The sequence below is a fragment of the Camelus bactrianus genome, chromosome 14 (genome assembly GCF_048773025.1).
Source record: "Camelus bactrianus isolate YW-2024 breed Bactrian camel chromosome 14, ASM4877302v1, whole genome shotgun sequence".
NCBI classification, from domain to species: Eukaryota; Metazoa; Chordata; class Mammalia; order Artiodactyla; family Camelidae; genus Camelus; species Camelus bactrianus.
In genome coordinates this window covers 29,947,036-29,960,088 of record NC_133552.1, presented here as the reverse complement: position 1 = coordinate 29,960,088, position 13,053 = coordinate 29,947,036, and positions in this window count along the sequence as shown.

The window sequence follows — 13,053 nt, the reverse complement described above, 5'->3', positions numbered from 1 at the left end:
AAAAACAACACAACAAAACCTAATGTATTCTTTTCCAAAGCAAGCGTGAGGATTACACTCAGTACTAACTCTGCATGACTGTATAGTTGGCTTTCATGTTTACATACCATTGATTATGTGTCCCTTTTGTCTTTTAGATTCTACTGAAGAATATCCTCACTGGAAGGTGAAAACTTTTATAATTTTATCTTGAATTATTTTAGTGGGGGTACTGGGAATTGAACCCAGGACCTCGTGCATGCTAAGCAGGCACTCTACCACTGAGGTGTACCCTCCCCTCTTGAATCATTACTATAGATTATATCAAGTGCACATTATTACTTTTTTTGTTTCAAAACTCATTCAGCCTACAGTTGGAGTGAGATTCTGTTCCTAATAAAACAGGAGGAATGAAGGATTTACAAACATCCAGAGCAGGTAAATTTTGCAATACAAATTTAATTCTGAAAAGAAGTACACTAAAATATTTTAAATGTACACAGTCTTCTTATATCTAATTCCTTTTTTTTTTTTCAAATTTAATTGAAAGATTTGACATAAATAAGACATGCTGCTGTTACTATCCATTGTTGGGAAAAGATATTCATAAGCATAAGAAAAAGATTTTTAAAATATAAGCTTTAAGTCAGATGTTTCCATTTATGTTGGGATACACTAAAGTTCTCAGTTTGCAGTCCCTATACTTCTTAGGGATTCTGACAGATCATTAGTTGCTAAGATTTTTTTCCAGTGTTTTAAAATGCTTAATTGAATTCTGAGCTTTATGTAGAGTAAAGCTTCACTTGCTAACAGGTCAATTGTATTTCAACTTTAATTATTTCATTTCAGTGTTGTTACATTGATGATATTTGTTTTTTTTATTTAATGGAGGTACTAGGGATTGAGTCCAGGACCTTGTGCATGCTAAGCACGTGCTCTACCACTGAGCTATACCCTCCCCTCTCAAGGAGATTTTTCTGAAATAAAAGTTTTAGTCATATACAGAGAGCAAAATGCATTTGTTTAATTTTTGCCAGTAGAATTTTCACAAGACATTACAACAGAACCACTTTCTTCATTTTATGTATTTAAGATTCTGTGCTAAAAAATATTATTAGCATAGAATAGATCTTAACATTTTAGTTTTATAAAAGTGCAAGAATAGAAAGTTCATTTAAAGGAAAAATCTATTAGAGTAAAATAAGCTGATTAAACTTTTAAAACGGGCAGTTTTTCTAAGAGTTGCAAAGTAATGCATTTAGAGTAAAATATGATTTGAATTGTTTAAACAATAAAATCTGAAATTATGTGTATTCAGTAGGCCAGTGTTTATTGTATTTTTCATCAGATGAATCTAAATAGCATTACATATATATGTTATCTATTATCTAAAATCAAAATAAGTAGGAATTTATTTTATTTTAGCCATGTGATTTTTTTTCTATTTAAGCAATCCCCAAGTTGCTAAAAGTATTATTTAAAGGTCATATTTTATAAGCTAGCTCTCATTCCCATGATAATGTCTCTCATTTAATTTAAACATTATAAATAATATTTGACTTATTTCAGATGAAGCAGGAGTTGGAAAAAACATAACTAGAGAACTAGAAGAATGTATGTTGCCAAAATTTATGAATTACATTTAGACATTGATTTATGAAATAAACTGTAAATAGTAAATAAAATCTCTTTCCATTGTGAATAACAGACACTATGTTACATTTTTTTCTTATCCATATCTAATGAAAAATGTGAAAACACAACCATTCATGATGAAAAATATACTTACTCCTCATTTATTCGTAATGATTCATAGCTTTAAAAAAATCGCAAGAAGACTATGTTCTCTGTTTATTTCTGGCTGTATCCTCCCTTTCCTCCTGCTAGCCCTGTTGGACTGTCACCCTGCACACTGACACTCTTCTCAGAAAACCTGGAGGTCTTCAGCTTCTCGAGTTTCTGGTAGTGACTAAGGCCAAAATCCCAGACTCCAGCAATCACTGTCCATGTAACTGCCACTGGTGTGTGACAATTAAATTTCTTGTCATTAACTTTGTCATTGGTTAATCTTTTGCCCTCAGGAAAAATTCCAAATTCCTTAGCTTGGAATAAAAACACATCGATTTGGTTCTTGCCAAAGTATTCAGCCATATCTCTTTACTCCCCTTCTCTGCCCCTCTGCTCCAGTGTCTGGCTCAGCTAGACAGCTTCCAGTTCCACATGTGCCCTTCCCTGCCTCTTTTCTTTATGTTTGTGTCTTCCCTCTCCCTTCCACACTTCGTCCTCCTCCTTCAGGTATCTGGTTACATATCACCAGAACCAAAAGTGGGCAATATTGGCACAAAGCTGGATGTCCTTTCTAAGTGTTCCAGTTGTGCCCCCTTTTATACCTGTCATAGTGTTTATGACTCTGTATGGAAATTGCCTATTTTTCCAGTTTATGATACATGATTCTACAGGGTGGACCATGTCATATTCATCTTGTGGTTCCAGTGCTTCTCAAAGTATTTTAGCACATGGTTATTTAGTCAATGAATAAAGAATGAGAAAACCAGAAGCTCTGATAGTTAGCCACATGAGCAGGTAGTTCAACGTGCAGCCATGGGCAGATTCTAGAATCGTCATCTTGTATTTTGTATTGTAGTAGTATATAGATATTTTTATTCTTCTTAACCCTTGGAAAGATCTCAGCTTTTAAAAAAAAACTAACTTATACTTAGTTACCTATAAAGTATTTTAGATAAAGAATCTTAATTCTTATTTTTTCCAGCTGCTGCTGGACTTGAATCTGAATCCTGTCGACCTTCCCCTCTAGGATCCACAGCAGCACATGGAGAAGCCACTCTGGACGACTTTGTGTGAGGCCTGGAGGCTCCTTCTCTCAGCTCTAGGTGCCTCTGTTGCAAACTCTTCCTAGCTCTATGGCCACTGGAAACCCACTCTGCATGTTTTGCCCTGAAGATGGGTTCTGTTTGTAGTTCATTTCTACTTCTTGGAAAACAATTCAATGAAAACTCAATTGGTTTTCCCCAAACTGTGGGCAGGGATGAAGGATAGCATATTTTTTTTTATAAAAGATATAAATAATAAAAGAAGTCATAAAACAGCCCTGGGCACAGCAGAGTCAATAATCCCTCCCAGTTTAAAGCAGAAGTGACAGCTCAGTTTTCCACAGCTGTGGGGCTTGCTGAGCTGGTTACTCCTTTTCTCCATTACACTTTTTTTCCTTTTTTACTGAAAAAGAAATATGTGCATATGGTAAAAAAAAAAAAAAAAAAAATTCAAACAGAGCACGAAAATACACAAAGGAAAGATTTCCCTCATTCTCTGTTGTCTCAGACCTCCCTGGAAGAGTCACTGTTTACAATCCTTTGTGTGTTTTTCCAAATAGGCTTTGCACATTCCAACCTATACATGTAAGTTCTTTTAATATTTTACTTATTTTTAACCTAAAGGAATTTAAATCCTTAAGTGGCTTCTGCCCTGGTAATAGAAAAGAACAAATCTGATTCTGTATTAGATCTGTTTCTTTGACTTTAACCCTGTGCTCTGTGTCCTAGGCTTAGTCTTGCTTGTTCTGCACCTTTTGCAAAACAATGTTGCCAATAGGCTGAAATATACAGGAGAGCCTGTTCTCAAGGCTCTGACCTTTAAAGATGTTATTAGCACTTTTACATTCATGAAGATAACAAGTTGTAAAAGAGAAAATAACTTTTATTTTGTTGGTTTTACAGGGGCAGCATGATGTGACCCTTATGGACAGCTAAAAGAAGGAAGGATTCCAAGAACAGAGAATTCCTGCACCAAGAAGTTTGCAACAAGTGACCACACACCCTCCTCATTTTCAGTATAAAAAAAGCTTGAATTCTGACTTGGGGAAGATGGTTCTCCAGGACATCAGTCTGCCATCTTCTCAGTCTGTTATGGAAATGACAGGCCAGTCAAGAAACAAGCACCACTCGGAGGGTTGGAGTACTCAGATGTATTATGCCGGCAGGCTCAGAGGGGCTTCTGCTCCAAAGCTCTGAGCACCTTCAAGATGTGCACATGAGATTTTGTAGGGTAAAGTACAAGTATGGGGTATTCGGCCAATAGGCATGGAACAACTTTAGCAGCATTATCATCACAAAAGTGGAGGCGGGGAGGCAGCAAACAAAAATTCCAAAGCCAGATATGTATCTTTGAAAATCCAGCTGGCTAGCAAAAACACATAAACAGCAAACCAACACTAATTAACCTAGATTTACAAGTTAGTCTAGCAGAACTCAGATCAGTATTCCAATACTTAGACTTGTTAGCCCAGCCCAGCCTCTCCTTCACATTCCTAGACCTGTGAGTTATCTTGTCAGACCAGCCCAGTTTTTCCTTCAAAGTCTGCTGGCTTCTGAATAAAGTATCTATTCCTTTTTGATTAATTCATTGTAGTTTTGTTTGTCTTTCTCCAGTGATCCTTTCCTTTGTAATAAGGAGGAAGATTCTTTTGAAAAGTCAGCATTATTTACATCAATTCCATTAGATTGTCATTGGTTGTGCTTGTGTATTAGAACAGATAATAAAGAATAAAATTATTTCTATTTTACTTTAACAAAGGAAAATTGAAAGGAAAATCCCTTGGGGTGCAAATAAATTTAGTGTCATAATTTTGATTTAATACTGATTCTTTACAGCAAAAATAAAGAAAGGAAAAAAATAGTTGTTTTCCTTATCTTAAGCAAATTTTGCCTAAATGTTGAAAGTGATAATGATTATTGATTCACGTTTTTTCCTCATGTTGAGACAGTGCTAGGCCCTTTATGCTTTGTTCTCTCAATCTGCACAATGTACAAGGAAGTGGATATTATTCATACCATTTTGAATATGAGGAAACTGAGAATCAGGAAGATAAGATAACTTGCTCAGCATCACCAGGCCTGGAAGTGGAGGAGCTGGGGTAAATCAAGGTCTGTTTGATGTCAGAGTTCATACATCATATGCATTTGCTATTTTGTGGGGGCCCATGATTGGGTTAACAAATTGTGATAGACCCCATCATTTATCTCCTTCAAAAAGAGCAAATGTGCTTAGTAACTGCCTCCCTTGCATAGTTGAGGACTTAGCAAACACTCAGGCCCTCCTATAAATGCTGGGCATGTCTGCTGTTAGTCTTCTATCCCCAAAACAGCCTTGGGCTGGAATGGTAAAGAAGCTACAGGCTCAGAGGTGAGAAGGCTGGTTAGCCAATGATGGGTAAGATCCCCTGAGGGGGTCAACCTAAAACAGGCACAGCTGCCTAAGTCCAAGTTGTTAAGAAGCAGTTTCTCATTATGTTCCACCCTGATAAGCTGAAAGGCTCAACACAAACATAATTCACCAGACAGGGTCTTCTGACCTTGAGCCAAACACCAACAATAAACAAAGCCTTTGTAGTCATTGTGATCCCACCCAGTCCTTCCCTAATTTCCTGCATTCCTCCTTTAATTGTACACAATAAATATGGGAGCATTTGAGAGGCTCATGGAGTTGGCTCCTGACTCCCTCTCACTCTCCTGACTTTTTACACAGAGTCTTGAGTAATTCATTCCATCTCGGTGGGACTTCTGCTGGCCAGAACCCACAAATGACGATGAACCCACACTATTTGATACAGATTTTTGTGTGTAGATTCTGTTTTGTATGATCTAAGATAAAATTTTTTGTTGGTTGTGTAGAGTCCTCAGGCTGCCCAGAAGGAGGGTCAAATTAAAGTACTTGAAAATCAGCTTTAACAAACTGAAATAACCAGTGCTACACAAAACTAGCTCTTATTCCACATGCTGAAGGAGAAAGCAGAATTAAATCCTGAGCTAGATGCTCTACTTGGCCATGCTTTACAAGGTAATTTGCATTAAATTTTAGCTAAATAAATCACATGTTAACTTTGCTCTTTGAGTTTGCTATACTGTTCCCTTGTCCCCTATAGCTTGACTGAATAGCCGCTGTATTTACTTATGCTTTTAATAATCATTCCTTCTTTAATTTGCATGTATAAATTTGGGAGGAATGTAATTATTGAAATTGTGAGAAATGAGTAGCAATTTAAAAGGGCTTACTTAACATTATTAAGCAATTAGATTTTATGAATAAAAAGATCAACCATGTTTCTGAATTAGTTATTTAAATTGTTTAAAGTATTAACCAATTTCATTACTTTACTCTGCATATCTAACTGCCTTAAAAATAAATTTATAACCGTTTGCTGTGGAATCTGTTCCACATATCTTACAAATGGTACATAATCTTATCTTATGTGGGGGGTTTTAACATTTCATCTATTTTGGTTGGAGTATTGCTTTTTGTTTCCCTTTTGCTGTTATTTACACAGATCTAGATAGCGTACTGTTAGGTAAAAATATTTAGTTTTCTGTGAACCCTACAGCTGTATGAATTACCAATGGTTCACATACACTAATTGTGGTCCATCTCATTTTAAACATTTTTATTGGCAGCCAGCTGGTTTCTGCATGATCTTTTTTGTAATGTACCTATGGCTACAAACATGTTAAGTCTTTTGTCTTTCTTACACGTTTCCTGATTTTTAAATTCTTAGATATTTAAATAAGTATGTTTAGTTAATGAACTCCAGTTTCAGCTCCAGTTTCATAAGCCCTTCTTTCTTTTCTTATAGGAAAAAAAGGGAACATATACTCCTTTTTAATTTTTAAATATATCTGTAAATTTGTATCTGTTATTTTACCCTCATAAACAATTTTGTTATATTTGGCATATATTTGTCTTTGACAAATATTTGCTAGATTTTTAGCTGTTCTTAAGTTTTATAAAATTAAGCACATATAAATTGAATAAAACTATGCAAAGGAATTTATAGGAATAGATTAAAACAATATTTATAATCATAACATTGTATTTTCAGCTTGGGAAGAGCTTTAGATTTCATTGAATATTGAGATTTTCAGTTTTTCTCTTGTCACTGCAATATTCATGTGAACCGCACCTCCTGGTGATTTATATACACGGTATGCCAAGATTATCAGGGTAATTTTATTACTTGTGATTTTTCTGAATGATTATTTTGGAGCAGTTCTTATTTAATTAAAATTATTTCAAAATCTGATCTTAACTTTTGTTTATTTGTTTTTCCTAATCACACAACTCTCAAAAGTTTTCTAAATATTTATACTTGAAGGAGAGGAATGTAACTGAAAGATTAAATGTAATTACCTTTCTAGGTCATTAAACATAATCTATGAATCTGAATTGATTTAAAATAAATTTATTTTAAGGTGTTACACAAATAAAATATATGAACTATTTGATTTTTTTACATGTTTACACTGTGTTAATCTCAAAATCGTATTTCCTTGAGATCAGCTCTGTAATATAGATAGGGACAGGCTACTCCTTTGAAGCCACTCAAGCTATAACAAGGTCAGGTGGAAAGCAGAACCATGGTTGTATTAAGAAACCATGTTAGACTGCCCACGTTCCTGGATCATAACTGTAATTTTTACCATTCCACATGTTATTAAGCACTTTTCTGCTCCTCTTCCTCCTTGTTCTTGTTCTGCTCCCACCTTCCTCCTCCACCTTCTCTTTATTCTTCTTTGTCTTAGTGGCTCCATTATCTCTTTTAACTTAGAAGAAAAAATGCAATGCCCTCTGTGATGACCTTTTGTGCAGAAAAATATTAAACTGGTATTTGATGACTGTTGTTACTTTTCACAACTTTCAAACATCTGTAGCTTAAAGAAGGGTCAGAAGCAGAGAGTGAAAACACACTTAGCTAATATGACCTGTGACTCATGACAAATTTTCCCTGAGGACTGGGGCCACGATCTAGCCCAGCGGTTCCTGAAAGAGCGAGCTGGAAGGAGAAAAGCGTGGATGTTAAGTCCGTGGAAGCTACATAGTCACATATACATTGCTTTGAAAAAATACTTTAGTTCCAGCTTGTCTCAATTATTGGACTGGTTGCTGAAACTGGAGGATAAATAAGACACAGAATCTTGCGCTCATGGACTTGATGTCTTGCTGAGGGTGACGGACCATGAACAGATTGTGATACATTGCAGTGAGGGCAGAGACTGAAATTTGTACAGGTAGTTATGGGGGTACAAAGTGGGGTTACCCAGCAAGAATGGAGGAGCTGGTGAAGGCTTTCTGGAGGGGGTAAAATTTGAGCTGAAACATAAAGGAAGAAAAAAATTAATGAGACAACAGACAAGGTAGAAGGGGGTGCAGAAAAGAGTCACTCTGTGCAGTGAGTAAGTTAAAGGATGGACATTTAGCTACAGTATTATAGGCACAAGCCTTTCAAGCAGGTTGGTGCCCTGGAGCAACAAGGTTGTGGTATAGGGTGATGGAACATAAGGCTGGAGGGGGAGCCAGGCCCGTCCCTCCTGCCTAGTAGGCTTGTGTTGTAGCCTTAGAAGAACATTCTTACTTTCCCCTTCTTTTTTCCCTACTTATGTTAATGCTCCTAGGATCTTTCCCAGTCTTTGGAGATTTGCTAGAAGACTCATGGGGTTCAGCACATAGTTGTCTTCATGGCAAAGATTCATGAGAGTAATGCAGGAAGGATCTACAACAGAATTATAAAGGAAAAGATGCAGATAGAGTTGGGGGAAATCCATGTCCAGGCTTCCTTATGCTCTCTCCCTCCCATGAGAGGTCACACAGACTGCACACTTCCCCTGGAACAAAATGCATCAATGTGGGTGCATTGTTTATTCCCAGGGAAGTCTGTTAGGCACTCAGCACCTGAGGTTTTTACTGGGGACTGGTCACACAGGTATCCTCTGTTTAGAACATACCAGAATTCTAGAACTTAGGTAGAAAGCTGGAGTTCAGCATAGAACATGCTGTTGCACAAACATTCTAGGGAGAATGAGCAGCCCTCATTAGTTAACTGGTGACTAGGGACACTCAGAGCCAAGTTTCCTGAAGCCAGATGAAGTCTGATCTTACAAGCAGGCCATTCTAAGGATAGTCATCTCTGGACTTTTTTGTTAACTCTTTTCCATATATATATATATACTTTTAATAACTTAAAAAAGTCTTTAAAGAAATAACTGGTTAACATCTAGTGAAGTGAGCTCATGCAGCTTTATATTGTTATGGATGAGCTTTAAGGCATTTGGGAGTTTTAAGTCTCTGCCTTTAGCTTTAATGCTGCAGTGATGAGAAAAGAAACTGGGGTTGGGCTGGAATAATGTTCTTAGAGTTGAGAGTAGAGCAGGGAGGTGATGGCATGTCCTGCTGCCCAGATGACCATAGTGCTACAGACCAAGCTCAGTCCCAAAGAGGGATCTGATGTGAATATCTGGGTGAAAGTTTCCATCCTCTGGCTAGTTGATTATTTCAGACCGTAATTATCTCTACATAAGGCATATATGCATATGCAGGAGTTAAGTAGTTTTTACTAAGCACTCACATGATGTTTAACTTACTGACCGGTTTCATCCCTCCCTACAAGAACATTGCTGATCAGTCTTAGCCTGCTTTTATGTGGGAAAATCAAGGCTGTGTTTGTCATCTTGACATTTCCTATGTTATTGACTAATTCAGCCACCTTAGCGCTCAATTTTCCTGTCTGTGGAGCACGTCCAAAACTTCCAAGTGTGGGCTTTGAGGTATATATGGCCTTCAAGACCATTTTCCTCATTTCAAAAAGTAAACTCCCTTTGTGTGGGTCCTAGAAAGGCTCCATTTTAGAGAGCGCTATCAGGTAGTACTGACTTTCCATCCAAGTGTCTGCTGAACAGTGAAGAAAAAAGGAATTAGTTGACTTATGAGCACAATCCAAAAGTAAAAGTTAAAGGGGGAATGAATCCTATATATTTCACATTAACATATATATTATTGATAATATTGTCTAGTTTTGTGGAGTGACTTTATAATAAAATGCATAAGTTTTGAAAACTTGTACCTGTGTTGGGGGCTTTTTGACATTTTAAATAGTTTACTTTCAGTGGCTGTTTTATTTACTGACTTCCTACTAGTTTCATATGTTTGCTTTTTCCTCTCTTTTTTATTAGTGTGCTGCTGGTGTTCTGAAATAGCAGTGGTTTGTTTATATTTATTTACAAAACTGTTGCATGCAAACCTATGTTTTTTGTCTTTTATGTACGTGTGAATGAGCCGCATGCTGATGTGTGCTTCTCAATATCTTCATACACACACATACTCTCTCTCTACTTGAAAACAAAAATAAAAATAAAAAATATTTAAGTAAATTGGAATACTGATAAAGAATACATACCAAGTATGTTTACACTTACATAGTTTTAAAGTTGATTCAGTACATTAAAGGGAGTTCATGTAGCATTTTCTTTAATCTTGTGTTTTACTCCGGTTTTTCAAATGTGGGTGAATGGATGACATGGACTAAATACATACTCTGAAAAACATATATAATTATACATGCTCTGATAAATACATGATCTATTACATCTCAAATTCATACTCTAATAAATACATGATCACATTATATCTGATACATGACCCCATGAACTGTTTCCTATGTCTTATCATTCAAACTCATGGCTTTCCTGTTTTGAACTTTCTTTTTTCTCATCATAGGATACATAATCAATGGAGTTTCTTAGAAATTTTTTTTTTACATTTCTATTTTGGTTCCTATATTCTAAACCCAAAGTGCCCATTTTGAGACCTCAGGCTGATGTTCATTACAGTGTAGTGATCACAGTTATCATTCCAATTGTGACACATGGATAATACACACATTCTGGACTTTTTTATAGAAAATGTGGAGAACAGCACTGGTGGGGATGTACCTTTACACAGGTAAATCCCAGGATCAGAAGGAAGGTAAGAGAGTCTTCAGAAACTTAAAAGATTTGACTTATTTCTGTAATATTTTAATACATTTATCTTGTTGCATCAAACAATTACCATAAGATAAATAATTTTGGAGTTTATGACTAAGTGAAGAGCACTAGAAACAGTAATATGGAAACCAAACTGAGTAATGCTTAAACTTCAAAACCTTTAAAAATAATGGGATATTTAAGGAAGGAAAATGAATTATTTTAATTCATTTGTTTTGATTTTGAATATTGTCATTCTGTGTTTTCCACAGGCATAAAAATTTTTTTCCCGTATTTATACTGAGAGAGGACATATAGTTTTCTATAATAACTTCCCTTTTAATCTTGTGGTTAATTATTTGCTCATAGCTCACTGTCTTCAGGCCTTATGAAGCTTTGTGGTGAAGTGAAACCTAAAAACAAGGTAAGGAGAATTGAAAATACCAGGTAAACATTTTTACTACTGTTCTTTATTATTCCTATTGAACATAGAGGGCTCAGGCTTGACTCTTCATAGGCTAGCAAGTAGACATGCTTTCACTAAAGGTTTCATGTGTAGGAAAGTTAGTGCTTTATTGTATTCCCCTTTGAAAAAAATTATATTGAACAGTTTCTCCTTTATGGGACTTGTGATCTCCTCTATTCTTGTACTTTTCCCACCATATAAGGTATGATTATGGACAGCAATTCTTCAAAATAGGTTAGATTGGTAGATTTTTGAAATTTTAGTGTTCTAATATGTTTTTATGTGTTCCTTATTTATTTTGTTTAATTGTATCCGGAGGTGACTTGAATAGGCCAACTCTTAATCATCATTTTGTTTTAAAAACTGAGGTTATAATGGATATTTGTGAAGTTTAAAAAATATGAGTAATATATACTGTTATATACTGTTAAATGTGTAAGACACACGTGATATATCTCAGATTGAGTGTTGGTAGTTACTAGATGGATTATAACCACCGTAAGATGTTTTTTTTTGGATTTTTGCAGTGCTTAGTAAATATTTGTTGAATGAATGGGTGGAATCAGGACCTGAAAGAACAGTACTCTGCTACTGGGCAGGATGGATTTGAGGCCCACAGTGGTCAGCCAAGTGATGCAAAAGAATATTTTGGTTGGATGTAAGATAATTAGCAAGGGCCAAGATTACCTGAAGAGGACATGCCCCATCTAAAACAAGTGCCATCACTCCACTATTGCTCATTTTACCATGATGGAATATGGGCCTAAGGCTAACAGATTCTCAGTGTTTTCAAGAGAAGATTTAAATATGGATTTCAATGGAGAATTTCTTTATCTTTAAAATAATGGGCTTGCCAATCAAAAAACATCTACAGGCTTCATGTATGGTCCTTGAGTTACTGGCTTGGTAATGTGTGGTTTGCACTTTATTATTCTAAGTGAATAAGCAGAAGTTACCCAGACTCAAAGAAAACATTCTAGTGTAGTTTGGATCCAGTCTTAAGTGGAGGAGAGAGTCTCTTAAGGTGACTTTGTGTCTCAGGCCCTGTGAAGGCCTCGCTATTCATACCCTTGTAGGATGCCAGGGAGAGATGTGAAGGGGTGGCCTAAAGGCCATCTCCTGAAAAAAACACTGGGATTAGGAAGCCCCAGGAAAATGATTCTGTTGACAGCGGAGAGAATTGACAGGATAAAAGGCTGGCCTGCAGGGCTTTTTCTGTTTTCTTTTTCTTTTTTGACAGTGAAGGGTAATTGTCTTTATTTGTAATGGACACACTATTTAAAATGTGAGTGTTGCCAGTTCTGAGAAAAGAGATGTCCCCAAAACCTATATACCCATCCCTCTCATTTCCAAACACAAAAGAGACCACAGCATTTCTTCAGAGGATGCTCAGTTAAAAATCAGCATTGAAGGCAGCCACAGCCAGTGCCAGTGTGACAATAATGAGAACCAGGAGGCCCACAATACCTTCTTCCTGGAGTTCTGGGCTTCGTGAAGTCTTAGTCAAGTGCTGCTTTCTAGTAAGCCTCGATCCTCCAGCCAGTCGCTCAACTGGCCGCTCTCACTGATCCAGAGCTGCCACTCATCCTCGGGCTGAGGCTTGCGCTCAGGGAAGCCCAGCTGTCCTGGGCCTGGCCGGTTGTCAAGGGCGTGTGGCCGCGGGGAGGAGGCAGGACCGCGGGGCCCGGGGGAGCTGCGGCGCTCGCTGCCCGCGGCCATCTCCTTGGCACGGGGCAGGGGACCTTGGAGGCTAAGACGAGTGCGGTGGGGACTCGAGTCAGAAGTGGGAGGGGCCGCGGCTGG